This window comes from Tachyglossus aculeatus, chromosome 9, assembly GCF_015852505.1.
Source record: "Tachyglossus aculeatus isolate mTacAcu1 chromosome 9, mTacAcu1.pri, whole genome shotgun sequence".
Lineage (NCBI taxonomy): Eukaryota > Metazoa > Chordata > Mammalia > Monotremata > Tachyglossidae > Tachyglossus > Tachyglossus aculeatus.
Window position 1 is genome coordinate 31,140,649 of NC_052074.1, and position 12,695 is coordinate 31,153,343.

Below are 12,695 nucleotides of genomic sequence, written 5' to 3' on the forward strand. Positions count from 1 at the left end.
AAGTCAGGATTGACACCCATGACCTCTGACTCCAAAGCCCATGCTCTTTGCACTGAGCCACGCTGTACCCTTTATTCACCCCACCCTCAACTCCACAATACTCATACCCATAATATGCATATATGTATATATACATAAATACACATATATATGCCTGTCTCCCCCTTTAGACTGTGATATCCTTGTGGGCAGGGAACATGTCTACCAAATCTGTTATACTGTACTCTCCAAGCACTTAGTACTGTGTTCTGCATGCAGTAAGTGTTTAATAAATATGATTGATCGATTGATACTTGCCCAAGTGCTTAGTAAAGTGCTCTTCACACAGTAAGCACTCAAAAATTACCATTGGTTGGCTCACTGATTGTGCATTAATAAGGTCTTTGAAACTCCAGAGAGCAGCTGCTCTTTAGTCCCTATAAGCCATGAGATGGTTGAAAACCCAGAGAGAAGATGTAGCTCATACCAGGACCAACCCAAAGAAACCTTCCATTAAACGACCCTGTATGAAGCTTTCCTAATAAAGGATAATAGATGAATGACAAGGGAAAAAAAGAGGTGGAGAGGATGAAAGAGAAGCAGGAACTAGTGTTAAAGAAGTGAAGGCCTTGATAGACAAAACAGTTAGTTTTCTTTCTTAGGGCTTAGATTATACTGTTTCTTGGGACCTAAATGATCAGCTAACAAAGTAACATGCCAGAACCAAGTGTCTACCATTTTGGACAGTTCTTTGCTTATGTGGACCTCCTCCTGCTAACTTGCTCCCTTGACTATGATGGAGATTTTTAACCTGATAAGAATTACAGTGCCAGCTCTGTGGATGAAACAAATACAAACCAACCCCTTGATTATATAACCAGAGCTCAAGACTGGACAGGGCTGTCAAACCAGCCATTAACAGAAATGTATGCAAGATTAGACCACTTCTAAAGACTAGGCTGTAAGCACGTTGTGGGCAGGGAACGTGTCTGTTTATTGTATTGTACTCTCCCAAGCACTTAATACAGTGCTCTGTAAACAGTAAGTGCTCAAGAAATATGTTTGAGTGAATGAATGAATGAACAAGCTCCTGAGAACATCATATGAAAACACAAATTAATTTATAATCAAGGGATCGGCTCCAATGACTAAAAAACTTTGCTGAACAAACCACATCACTGTATTTAAGTCTTATACAGATTTTCAGTCTGGTGCATGACCCAATCTGGTTCATCATCTCCTCACAGGGATCCTGTGAAGTGATAACCTATGTAGGCCCTGCAGTTACTGCTCAGAAAAAAGAAATGTAAATTCCAGTGAATTCTCTCCTTGCCTCCATGGAGGAGGATATTAGTCTGACAATAAAAGTAACAAATTGGCTCATCATCACCGTCATCATCAATGGTAGTTATTGAGCACTTACTTTGTGCAGAGCACTGTACTAAACAGTCAGGAGGGTGCAACTATAAATCCCATCTGGATCAGCTAGAATTTGTAAAGAAAAGAGCATCTTCTCATATGTAAAGCATCAGAAACCACACGAGAAATTCAACTAGTAAACTGGGATTTAGCCACCATTAGGATCTAGGTTCAGGCTTGTTATTTTATTTCCTGAAGGCATACATTCAGAGTGGAGTTTGAGTCTTAATTCTTAGATTTGATTTAAAGGTTCCATTTTATAACGGGCTCTATTATTTCTTGCTTGCTTTAAATCTAAATAACTGAACTGAATGGAAAGGAAACCTATCTCTGAGCAACTTCTGCATGCTGCAATTCACAAACCTAATGGTATCGAGACCAGAGAAACAAAAATAAATCAACTTGGTTGGACAAAGAATACCTGGCCCGGCATTATGTGGTTTAAATATTAATTGCTAGAATACATGGCTTTAGGAAGGGTCTGAAGCAAAAAGCTCCTAAGTGAACCTAAATCTATGATATTTTTGCTCCTCACATTATGCTTTTCAGGGTGGACCCAGATAATAACAATAACAATAATAATAATAATGATGATGGTATTTGTTAAGTGCCTACTATGTGCCAGGCACTGTTCTAAGATGAGTCTCTGTTTTAAGTTTCTGCTTACTATCAAAACACATATGATTAAATTCCAAACATGACAAATTAGGGCCCTTTTGGGTTTCTGATACTATAATAGGATGGTCCTTTAAGCTGATTTGATAAAGAATTTGAGGGATGCTTTGGGTCTCAGTGGAAATGTTTTGTGCAAACAATAAAACAATTTTTATAATGCACACCCATTTGGCTCACTTTCAATCTGATTGTGCTTTTGTCAATGAGTCATACAAATAGAATATTGCCATACAGAAATTACTATTCAAAGCTGCCAAATACATCCATAGAATCAAACATTTAGGAATTGAGAGAATCGAAAATACAAATTTCAATTTGAAAATTGCCGGGAGCCCACAAAAATCTCCAGGTCAATGTTTTTCATGGATCGCTAGTTGGACTCCTCCTATTATGATCACTTAGTTATGTAACCTCCTCAACCCCACCCCCTCTGCCTCTCTGGAGTTGGTTTCACTGCTTAGAATGAAGAACCACTGCCATTCAAAGTACTTGGGAGATTCTAGTCTGGCTTTGAGGTTCAGACACAAAAATCTCCCAATCTAACATGAAAAACTGTAAGCGTTTTCTGTTTTACAGCCTACTTTTTTGCCCAGTTGTTCCTCCATTAGAAAAACAAACACAATCTTGAAATTAGAGAACTTAATGCAAAATTACCTTATGAGTACTTCAAATGGTTAAATTATCCCTTCCCAATTTACGGCATTGTTTTCACTGCAGTTGAACAATTTTCTTGAAGGGGTAATGGATGAACTTCACCAGCTCAGCCGGCTTTCTCTATTACAATGTTCATTTAAAATAATCAACTGCAAGCTTCCTTCTAGAGGGATCCTGCCAGTGAAGCCTCTGGTCACATTGACAAATGACGTGTAAACAATTCTAACATCTCGCCTTCGTTCAGTTCTCTTTCCCTTGATGAAAGAGCCGAGAACCTCTGTGTGAACTCACAGGATAGTTCTTTTAGGCCTATTTTAGTAGCATCTTGCCATAGAACTTAAGAGCCACCCCTTTTCAAATCCGGCAGAAATGGAAAAAAAAAAAGATGAACCCAAAGGTCCAAAATAATAAAATCCTCACCTCTGCACCAGAATGTTTTCAAAAGCGATTCAAGTGGTTTTAATCCTTTTTCCCTTGTTCTACTCATGATCTATACTTTTTTTTCCTGCTGCCAACATTTTCTTAACTAGTCTGATTGGTTCTGATTTTGTTTCAACACGCTTTTCTCTAGTTTCAGTCCTTTCATTTAGTACCATAAAGAGTCATAGTACTTGCTGAAGCTTACGATTCTTCCAATAACTAGAAATTTACAAAATTATCATTATCAAAACAAAGTGACATTACCAAAAATGTTCCTCCATTGTTAGTAAAACCAGTAAACAAATATTGTTTCTCTAAAACTGAATAGATGCTGTGGGCATAACTGGAAAGTTTCCTTCCTTTTATGAAACACGCGACTCTGATCACTGATAGAGGAAGATCACAGAGGACAGAAGTTCAGTTTTTACTTTGTACCCAAGAGGTCACTCAAACTTAAGAGTTGGAGATGTTAAGAACAATAATCAATCAATCAATCGTATTTATTGAGCGCTTACTGTGTGCAGAGCACTGTACTAAGCGCTTGGGAAGTACAAGTTGGCAACATATAGAGCAGCGTGGCTCAGTGGAAAGAGCATGGGCTTTGGAGTCCGAGGTCGTGGGTTCAAATCCCTGCTCCGCCACTTGTCAGCTGTGTGACTTTGGGCAAGTCACTTAACTTCTCTGGGCCTCAGTTACCTCATCTGTAAAATGGGGATTAAGATTGTGAGCCCCACGTGGGACAAGCTGATCACCTTGTATCCTCCCCAGTGCTCAGAACAGTGCTTTGCACACAGTAAGCACTTAACAAATGCCATCATTACTATTACTATATAGAGATGGTCCCTACCCAACAGTGGGCTCACAGTCTAGAAGGGGGAGACAGAGAACAAAACCAAACATATTAAAAAAATAAAATAAATAGAATATATATGTACAAGTAAAATAAATAGAGTAATAAATATGTACAAACATATATACATATATACAGCTGCTGTGGGGAAGGGAAGGAGGTAAGGTAGGGGGGATGGAGAGGGGGAGGAAGGGTAGATGAAGGAGGGGGCTCAGTCTGGGAAGGCCTCCTGGAGGAGGTGAGCTCTCAGTAGGGCCTTGAAGGGAGGAAGAGAGCTAGATTGGTGGATGTGGGGTGGGAGGGCATTCCAGGCCAGGGGGATGACATGGGCTGGGGGTCGACGGCGGGACAGGTGAGAACGAGGCACGGTGAGGAGATTAGCGGCAGAGGAGCTGAGGATGCTGGCTGGGCTGGAGAAGGAGAGAAGGGAGGTGAGGTAGGAGGGGGCGAGGTGATGGACTGCCTTGAAGCCCAGGGTGAGGAGTTTTTAGAGGAGGGGAGTAACATGCCCAGAGCGTTTCTGGACAAAGACAATTCGGGCAGCGGTGTGAAGTATGGATTGAAGTGGGGAGAGACAAGAGGATGGGAGATCGGAGAGGAGGCTGATACAGTAGTCCAGACGGGATACGATGAGAGCTTGAACGAGCAGGGTAGCGGTTTGGATGGAGAGGAAAGGGCGGATCTTGGAGATGTTGCGTAGCTGAGACAGGCAGGTTTTGGTGACGCCTTGGATGTGAGGGGTGAATGAGAGAGCGGAGTCGAGGATGACACCAAGGTTGCGGGTTTGTGAGATGGGAAGGATGGTAGTGCCGTCAACGGTGATGGGAAAGTCAGGGAGAGGGCAGGGTTTGGGAGGGAAGATAAGGAGTTCAGTCTTGGACATGTTGAGTTTTAGGTGGCAGGCAGACATCCAGATGGAGATGTCCTGAAGGCAGGAGGAGATGCGAGCCTGGAGGGAGGGGGAGAGAGCAGGGGCAGAGATGGAGATCTGGGTGTCCTCAGCGTAGAGATGATAGTGGAAGCCGTGGGAGCGAATGAGGTCACCAAGGGAGTCAGTGTAGATCGAGAACAGAAGGGGACCAAGAACCGAACCTTGAGGAACCCCCACAGTAAGGGGATGGGAGGGGGAGGAGGGGCCTGCAAAAGAGACGGAGAATGAACGACCGGAGAGATAAGAGGAGAACCAGGAGAGGACGGAGTCTGTGAAGCCAAGGTTGGATAGTGTGTTGAGGAGAAGGGGGTGGTCCACAGTGTCGAAGGCAGCTGAGAGGTCGAGGAGGATTAGGACAGAGTATGAGCCATTGGATTTGGCAAGAAGGAGGTCACTGGTGACCTTTGAGAGGGCAGTTTCCGTGGAATGTAGGGGACGGAAGCCAGATTGGAGGGGGTCGAGGACAGAGTTGGTGTTGAGGAATTCGAGGCAGCACATGTAGACGGCTCATTCTAGGAGTTTGGAAAGGAATGGTAGGAGGGAGATAGGGTGATAACTAGAAGGTGGGGTGGGGTCAAGAGAGGTTTTTTTAGGATGGGAGAGACATGGGCATGTTTGAAGGCAGAGGGGAAGGAACCAGTGGACAGTGAGCGGTGGAAGATGGAAGTTAAGGAGGGGAGAAGGGACGGAGCGAGAGATACATGAGATGAGAGGGAATGGGGTCAGAAGCACAGGTGGCCAGAGTAGCACGAGAGGAGGGAGGAGAGCTCCTCTGAGGATACTACTGGGAAGGATGGGAGAGTAGCAGAGAGTGTTGAGAGACGGGGGGGAATGACTTTGGGGAGGTCGGACCTCATGGATTTAATTTTATTAATGAAGTAGGAGGCCAGATCGTTGGGGGTGAGGGAAGGAGGAGGGGGAGGAACCGGGGACCTGAGAAGGGCATTGAATGTACGGAAGAGCTGACGGGGATGATGGGCACGGGTGTCAATAAGAGGAGAAATAGTTTTGTCTGGCAGAGGAGAGGGCTGAGTTAAGGCAGGAAAGAATAAACTTGAAGTGAACGAGGTTGGCATGGTGTTTAGTCAATGATAGACTTAAACACTAGACTTTTCAAGAGTAGAAAATAATTATTCTTGGATAACTGTGCAGGCCTTAATTAAAAAAAAATACCACGGAACCATATAAAGAAATACCATAAAACAAAACACCCTGAAAGAGGAAAAAAAGCAAAAAAAAAAACCAACAAAAAACCCCACAACTCTGTACTTGTACCAACCTCCCGTCCTATAATCAAATATTAAGACTCAAGGGCTACATTAGCGGGAGTAGGTTTATTCTCCATTAGGATCAAGGAAAGTTAGGATGTTTGGATGCAACAAGATGGAAAAAAAAAAAAAAAAAACTCCTCACCATGAAAATGCATGAATGTGTTAAGAACAAGAAGAGACAAGCAAGGAATAGAAAAATAGAACTGCATTCTGAGACCAGGAAAAAGAACAAAAAAGTTGCGGTATTTGAACTAGCGTGTGATTTTTAAAGATATATTTAGGCACTCCAGTTGGGAAAAAAAAATTGGTTAGATCAGCATGACCATCCATGAATATAAAAGTGAACAAGATTTGAATCGGCAGAGGATTAGCCTAGTTTAAACTGACAGGTGTTGATAATAACTGTGACACTCAATCTACACTCTCATATACACTTCTAAGACACACGTTCCTAGAAAACGTAAACTGATTTCTCAAGTTCCTTTGACATAGGGTAGATGCAACATAGTTTTTCCACCCCCCTAAGATTAGAAAATGTAACGGCAGGGACTGATTTAATACTACTTGGTATAAAAGCAATTTGCAAAAATAACCATTTTCATCCACTTGATGTGAGAAACTAGTGTTACAAAAAAATCACTCTTGTTTCTACCACTTTTTGTTACACAAACCTTTCATAAAATCTAATTCACTGTTCAGCTTATCTCACATATTAAGTACTTGAAGTAAAACCACTACTCATTAGAAATGCAATTAAAAAGTGACAAAAGTAGATTCCCCCCCCCCCCCCTCGGCCCCCATTGCATGCAGAGGAAAACCAGCAACCCTTAATCTGTTTGCTACCATGACAACCATACAATATTTTATTTCGGTAAAACACTAAACATTTTATTTGCAAGGTTATTTGCAAAGGAAGTTTGAGAACTATAAATTTCAATAGCCACATCCAATCAGAAAACAAGAACATAAAAAGGCAAAAAATATGTTTCTTAATTTGGAAAATGAGGGGTAGAGAACTAGGTAGAAGCAAGACAACTTCTACTTAAATAGTTCTTAATGCATCCCGCTATAAACCAATTAAAATTCCATTAAATTTGAACATAGTTTAAGCCACAAATGCTAGAAATTCTCTTATTTAGGGTGGAGTAGTAAATCAAAGAAACTCTAGCACATTAGACAAACTTATTTTAATCGCCACCAGTAAAAAAAAAAATGCATATCAAGCATACACGTTTCATGTTTGAAATGTGAAACATTTTTTTCCCATTTAACAATGCATTATTCAACAGTGTTTGTGTTTTAAGTACAGATCTGATTTTTAAAAAAAAAAAGATATAGAGAACAAGTTCTCATTTGCCTGAACCTTAGAAAGACAAAACTGACTAAATTTAACATCATTCATTCTGAGCTAGAAAAGGCAACCAAGGCACGGAATAATTGGGAATAGAGTAAAAATATAAGTGGCACAGCATTGGAAGCAGGTAGTCTGTGAACAGTTAAAAGAATTAGGATAAAATACAGCTGTGATTTATTCTTTTACTGGAAAAAAATTGTTTTTGGAAATGGAACTTAGAACTACCTCTGCTTTACTGAACAGTGGATAAAGATGGTAATACTTCAGTTGGACTTTTGTCACACGGATCACAACATCTATCAAAGGGATTGAAAGTGTCCGTAGATGGAAAAACGAGTTACTTGGAATCGCCTACAAGTTGGGAGCAGTTTGGCTTCATTTTGCAGAAGCAGCTAACATACCTTATTGAAATTCCGGCAAACGTAAACGCATGCGAGCTCTCCAAAGAGACTGACCTTAAATAGTACTCCGGCACAAAAAGTAAAATCTTTTCTTACAAGATTTTGCCATTGTGAAGGTATGATTCTGATCATCTTTGCCCCTTTTAAAACCTCCAGTGCGGCTGACCTAACAATACCCATGAACTCACCACCACCAAAGCTCCTGTTTGGGGAGAATCACTTCTGTTCTGTGGCTCTTTCGGGGCTCCATTCAAATTGTCTACAACTCCAGTCCTGCAGACCCCGCTTTCGAAATCCGGACCAGGGCATAAGCACGACAATCTTGAAATACAGTGGGCCAGGGGATCAAGAGTGCGACCAGATCACCGGAATTAGCCGGCAGGAGAGCAGCAAAGCGGAAGGGAGTGGGGAAAAAAAAGGAAAAAGGCTGAAAACAGAGCCAGGACGGGTGATCACTTCTGCTCCTGGACACAGACAAGGCCAGACTGACACTTCCAAAACCAATTTCCTCCCAGTTCCCTCTCCCATTTCCCGACTGGTACAAAGGAGATTCTCAGAGTTGGTTGCCTCTACTACCTGTCATTTTTTGGGGGGGCTTTTGGTGGGCAGGGAGTGTGTCTGTTATATGATACCCTCCCAACCGCTTAGTACGTGCATAATACTCTGCACATAATTCTGTAAGCCCGTTGTGGGCAGGGATTGTCTCTATTGCTGAACTGTACTTTCCAAGCGCTTAGTACATTGCTCTGCACACGGTAAGCACTCTGTAAATACGATTGAATGCACGGAGATGAAGATGGGAGGATGTTCCCATCCCTCTGGCCTTGCCATCATCATCAGCAGCATAATCAATCGTATTTATTGAGCGCTTACTATGTGCAGAGCACTGTACTAAGCGCTTGGGAAGTACAAATTGGCAACATATAGAGACAGTCCCTACCCAACAGTGGGCTCACAGTCTAAAAGGGGGGGGGACTAGTTGGTTTCCCGAGCAGGAGGGGGTGCGGAAAGATGCCCTACTGTCAACCTGGTGGGGGGGTCCCCGTCCCGTGCCAGGGGGTGGAAGAAAAAAGGACCGAACCGCGGACTCGATTTGGGATGGATTTTTTTTTCCCCCATCCAAGTTCATTCATTCAATCGTATTTATTGAGCTCTTACTGTGTGCAGAGCACTGTGCCAGCGCTTAGAACAGTGCTTTGCACACAGTAAGCGCTTAATAAATGCCATTATTATTATTACTAAGCGCTTGGGAAGTACAAGTTGGCAACAAGGGGAGAGTCGAGGGGGTCTTCAGAAGTGCTTCTAGCCCTAAGGCCCTTAGGCTGAGCGCCCCCCTCTCATTCATTCATATTTCTTGAGCGCTGACTGTGTGCAGAGCACTGGACTAAGCGCTTGGCGGGTACAATTGGGCAACAGATAGAGACAATCCCTGCCCGGTGGGCTCACGGTCTGGAAGAAGGGGTGACAGACAATAAAACAAGACAAGTGGACGGGCATCAGTAGCATCTCTGCGATGTCTGGCCCGGGTTTTCTCCCCTGGTTGGCAGGGTAGGGGGCTGGCACCACCATGGGGAGGGTTTGGGGGGCCCAGCTCTGGAAAGCACCCACTTTTCCCCACCCGGGCACCGGAGTCCCCACCGAGAGGGCCCTGCAGCGTAGCTCAGTGGCAACAGCCCGGGTTTGGGAGTCGGAGGTCCTGGGTTCTAATCCCGACTCCTCCCCTTGCCAGCTGTGCGACCCTGGGCGAGTCACTTCACTTTTCTGGGCCTCAGGTCCCTCGTCTGTCAAACGGGGTTGAAGACTGGGAGCCCCACAGGGGACAACCTGATCACCTTGTATCTACCCCAGCGCTTAGCACAGTGCTCGGCAACAAGCAGCATGGCTCGGTGGCAAGAGCCCGGGCTTGGGAGTCGGAGGTCGTGGGTTCTAATCCCGACCCCGCCACTTATCAACTGTGTAGCCTTGGGCAAGTCACTTCACTGGGCCTCAGTTCCGTCATCTGTAAAATGGGGATGGAGACTGTGAGCCTCACAAGGGACAACCTGATCACCTTGTATCTACCCCAGCGCTTAGAACAGTGCTCGGCAACAAGCAGCATGGCTCGGTGGCAAGAGCCCGGGCTTGGGAGTCGGAGGTCTTGGGTTCTAATCCCCACCCGCCACTTAGCTGTGTAGCCTTGGGCAAGTCACTTCACTGGGCCTCAGTTCCGTCATCTGTGAAATGGGGATGGAGACTGGGAGCCCCACATGGGACAACCAGATCGGCTTGTATCTACCTCAGCGTTTAGAACAGTGCCTGGCACATAGTAAGCGCTGAACAGATGCCATCATCATCCCCCAAGCCCGGAGGCCCAGCCGGGGGCTGGGGCTGGGGCTGGACTCCCCTTGCCCCCCTGCCCATCCTCTCTCCCCTTCCCACTGTTCATCCTCATGCACCAACACAGTGCTCTGCACACAGTAAGCGCTCAATAAATACGACTGAATGAACACAAGCACGAAGTTGTTGTTTTTTTTCCCTCCTCCTCCTGCTGTGTAAGCAGGCAGCGCAGGCGCAGGGGATTGGTGAGCCGGCCGGCTGATGCCACCCCCGGGGGGCTCAGGCCGCCTCCTCCCCTCCTCCTCGCCCATCATCATCATCAATCGTATTTACTGAGCGCTTACTCTGTGCAGAGCACCGTACTAAGCGCTCGGGAAGTACAAACCGGCAACACAGAGAGCCAGTCCCTACCCAACAGTGGGCTCGCAGTCTGAAAGGGGGAGGCAGAGAACAAAACCAAACATGCTAACAAAATAAAATAGAATAGATGGGTACAGATAAATTAAATAAATAGAGTAAAAAAATATGTACAAACATATATACAGGTGCTGTGGGCTCTGTGCCCTTCTGTGCCCCTCCAGTCGTGCCCCTTCGACCATGCCCCTCCGGCCTCCTCTGTGCCCCTTGGACCATGCCCCTCCAGCCGTGCCTCTTCGTGCCCCTCTGTGCCCCTTCAGTCGTGCCTCTTGGTGCCCCCCTGTGCCCCCTGTGCCCCTTCAGTCGTGCCTTTTCGTGCCTCTTTTGCCGTGCCCCCCTGTGCCCCTTCAGTCGTGCCTCTTGGTGCCCCCCTGTGCCCCCTGTATCCGGCCAGCCCAGCCCAAGGCAGCCCCCCGGCGCCCTGAGTCTTGCCCCCCGTGCCCTCACTCTGCCCCCTTGAGCGCTACACCCTGCGCCCTGCGCTCTGCCCCCTTCGTGGCTCTTACCTCTCCGGGGCTGGCTCCAGCTCCGGGGCCCGGAGAGTCCTCGGCCGGCGGAGAGGGTACGGTGCCCCTTCCTCCTCCTCCTCCTCCTCCTCCTCCTGCCCGGGGAGGATGCCCGGACGGAGACGGAAAGGGGCGAGCTCTCACCGCGGAGGGGGAGGAGGAGGACGACGAAGAGGCGGGCTGGGCATCTCCCCCGCTCCCCCTCGAGGCCGCAGGGCTTCGCTCAGGGTGCGGGGAGCACGGGCTGGACGCCCCGGAGGTCGGAGGGGCTGGGAGAGGGCCACGCAGGAGGCTGCTCCCCCAGCCTGGGTTGCAGCTCCCGCAGCTGCTGCAACCCCTGCTCTTGCAGCCGATGCAGCTCCTGGTGTGGCTGCTCCTGCAGCTCCTGCAACATGCTCCTTCCCGGCTCCCGGCGCCACACGCACACACGCACGCACACACACACACACACACACACACACACACACACACACTGTGCAGGGGCTGCCTCGGCTGGGAAAGGAGGCGGCCCCCAAGGCCCAGGGGCGGGGCCACGGAAATTAGGACGGGCCTCGACACCCTGAGGCCGCTGGGGGCAGGGAGTCTCTCTCTTTAATAATAATAATAATAATAATAATAATAATAATAATAATAATAATAATGATGATGATGATGGTGTTCGTTAAGCGCTTACTATGTGCCAAGCACCGCTCTAAGCGCTGGGAAGGGGATTCTCTCCCTTTAATAACTGTAATAATCACTGCACTAAGCGCTTGGGAAGTACAAGTTGGCTGGGATAACAGTAACAATAATAATAATGATGATGATGATGGTGTTTGTTAAGCGCTTACTATGTGCCAAGCACCGCTCTAAGCGCTGGGAAGGGGATCCTCTCTCTAATAACTGTAATAATCACTGCACTAAGCGCTTGGGAAGTACAAGTTGGCTGGGATAACAGTAACAATAATAATAATGATGATGATGATGGTGTTTGTTAAGCGCTTACTGTGTGCCAAGCACCGCTCTAAGCGCTGGGGAGGGGATTCTCTCTCTTTAATAACTGTAATAATCACTGCACTAAGCGCTTGGGAAGTACAAGTTGGCTGGGATAACAGTAATAATAATGATGATGATGATGATGGTGTTGGTTAAGCGTTTACTATGTGCCAAGCACCGCTCTAAGCGCTGGGGCGGGGATTCTCTCTCTTTAATAATAATAATATTAATAATGGTGGTGGTGTTTGTTAAGCGTTCACTATGTGCCAAGCACCGCTCTAAGCGCTGGGAAGGGGATTCTCTCCCTTTAATAACTGTAATAATCACTGCACTAAGCGCTTGGGAAGTACAAGTTGGCTGGGATAACAGTAACAATAATAATAATAATGATGATGATGATGGTGTTTGTTAAGCGCTTACTGTGTGCCAAGCACCGCTCTAAGCGCTGGGGAGGGGATTCTCTCTCTTTAATAACTGTAATAATCACTGCACTAAGCGCTTGGGAAGTACAAGTTGGTTGGGATAAC

The 12,695-nt window shown here is 46.1% G+C and overlaps 1 protein-coding gene across 2 annotated transcripts in view; it reads right to left on the bottom strand.

Annotated features, from left to right (window-relative positions):
• The window catches only part of KLHL29 (kelch like family member 29), a 540,646-nt gene extending 529,245 nt beyond the window's left edge, over positions 1–11,401 (bottom strand). For both annotated transcript variants that reach the window (XM_038751895.1, XM_038751894.1), the window contains exon 1: positions 11,194–11,401. The gene's annotated coding sequence lies outside the window, so the exon portion shown is untranslated. The remainder of the gene's footprint in view (positions 1–11,193) is intronic.
• Positions 11,402–12,695: the final 1,294 nt, after the last annotated feature.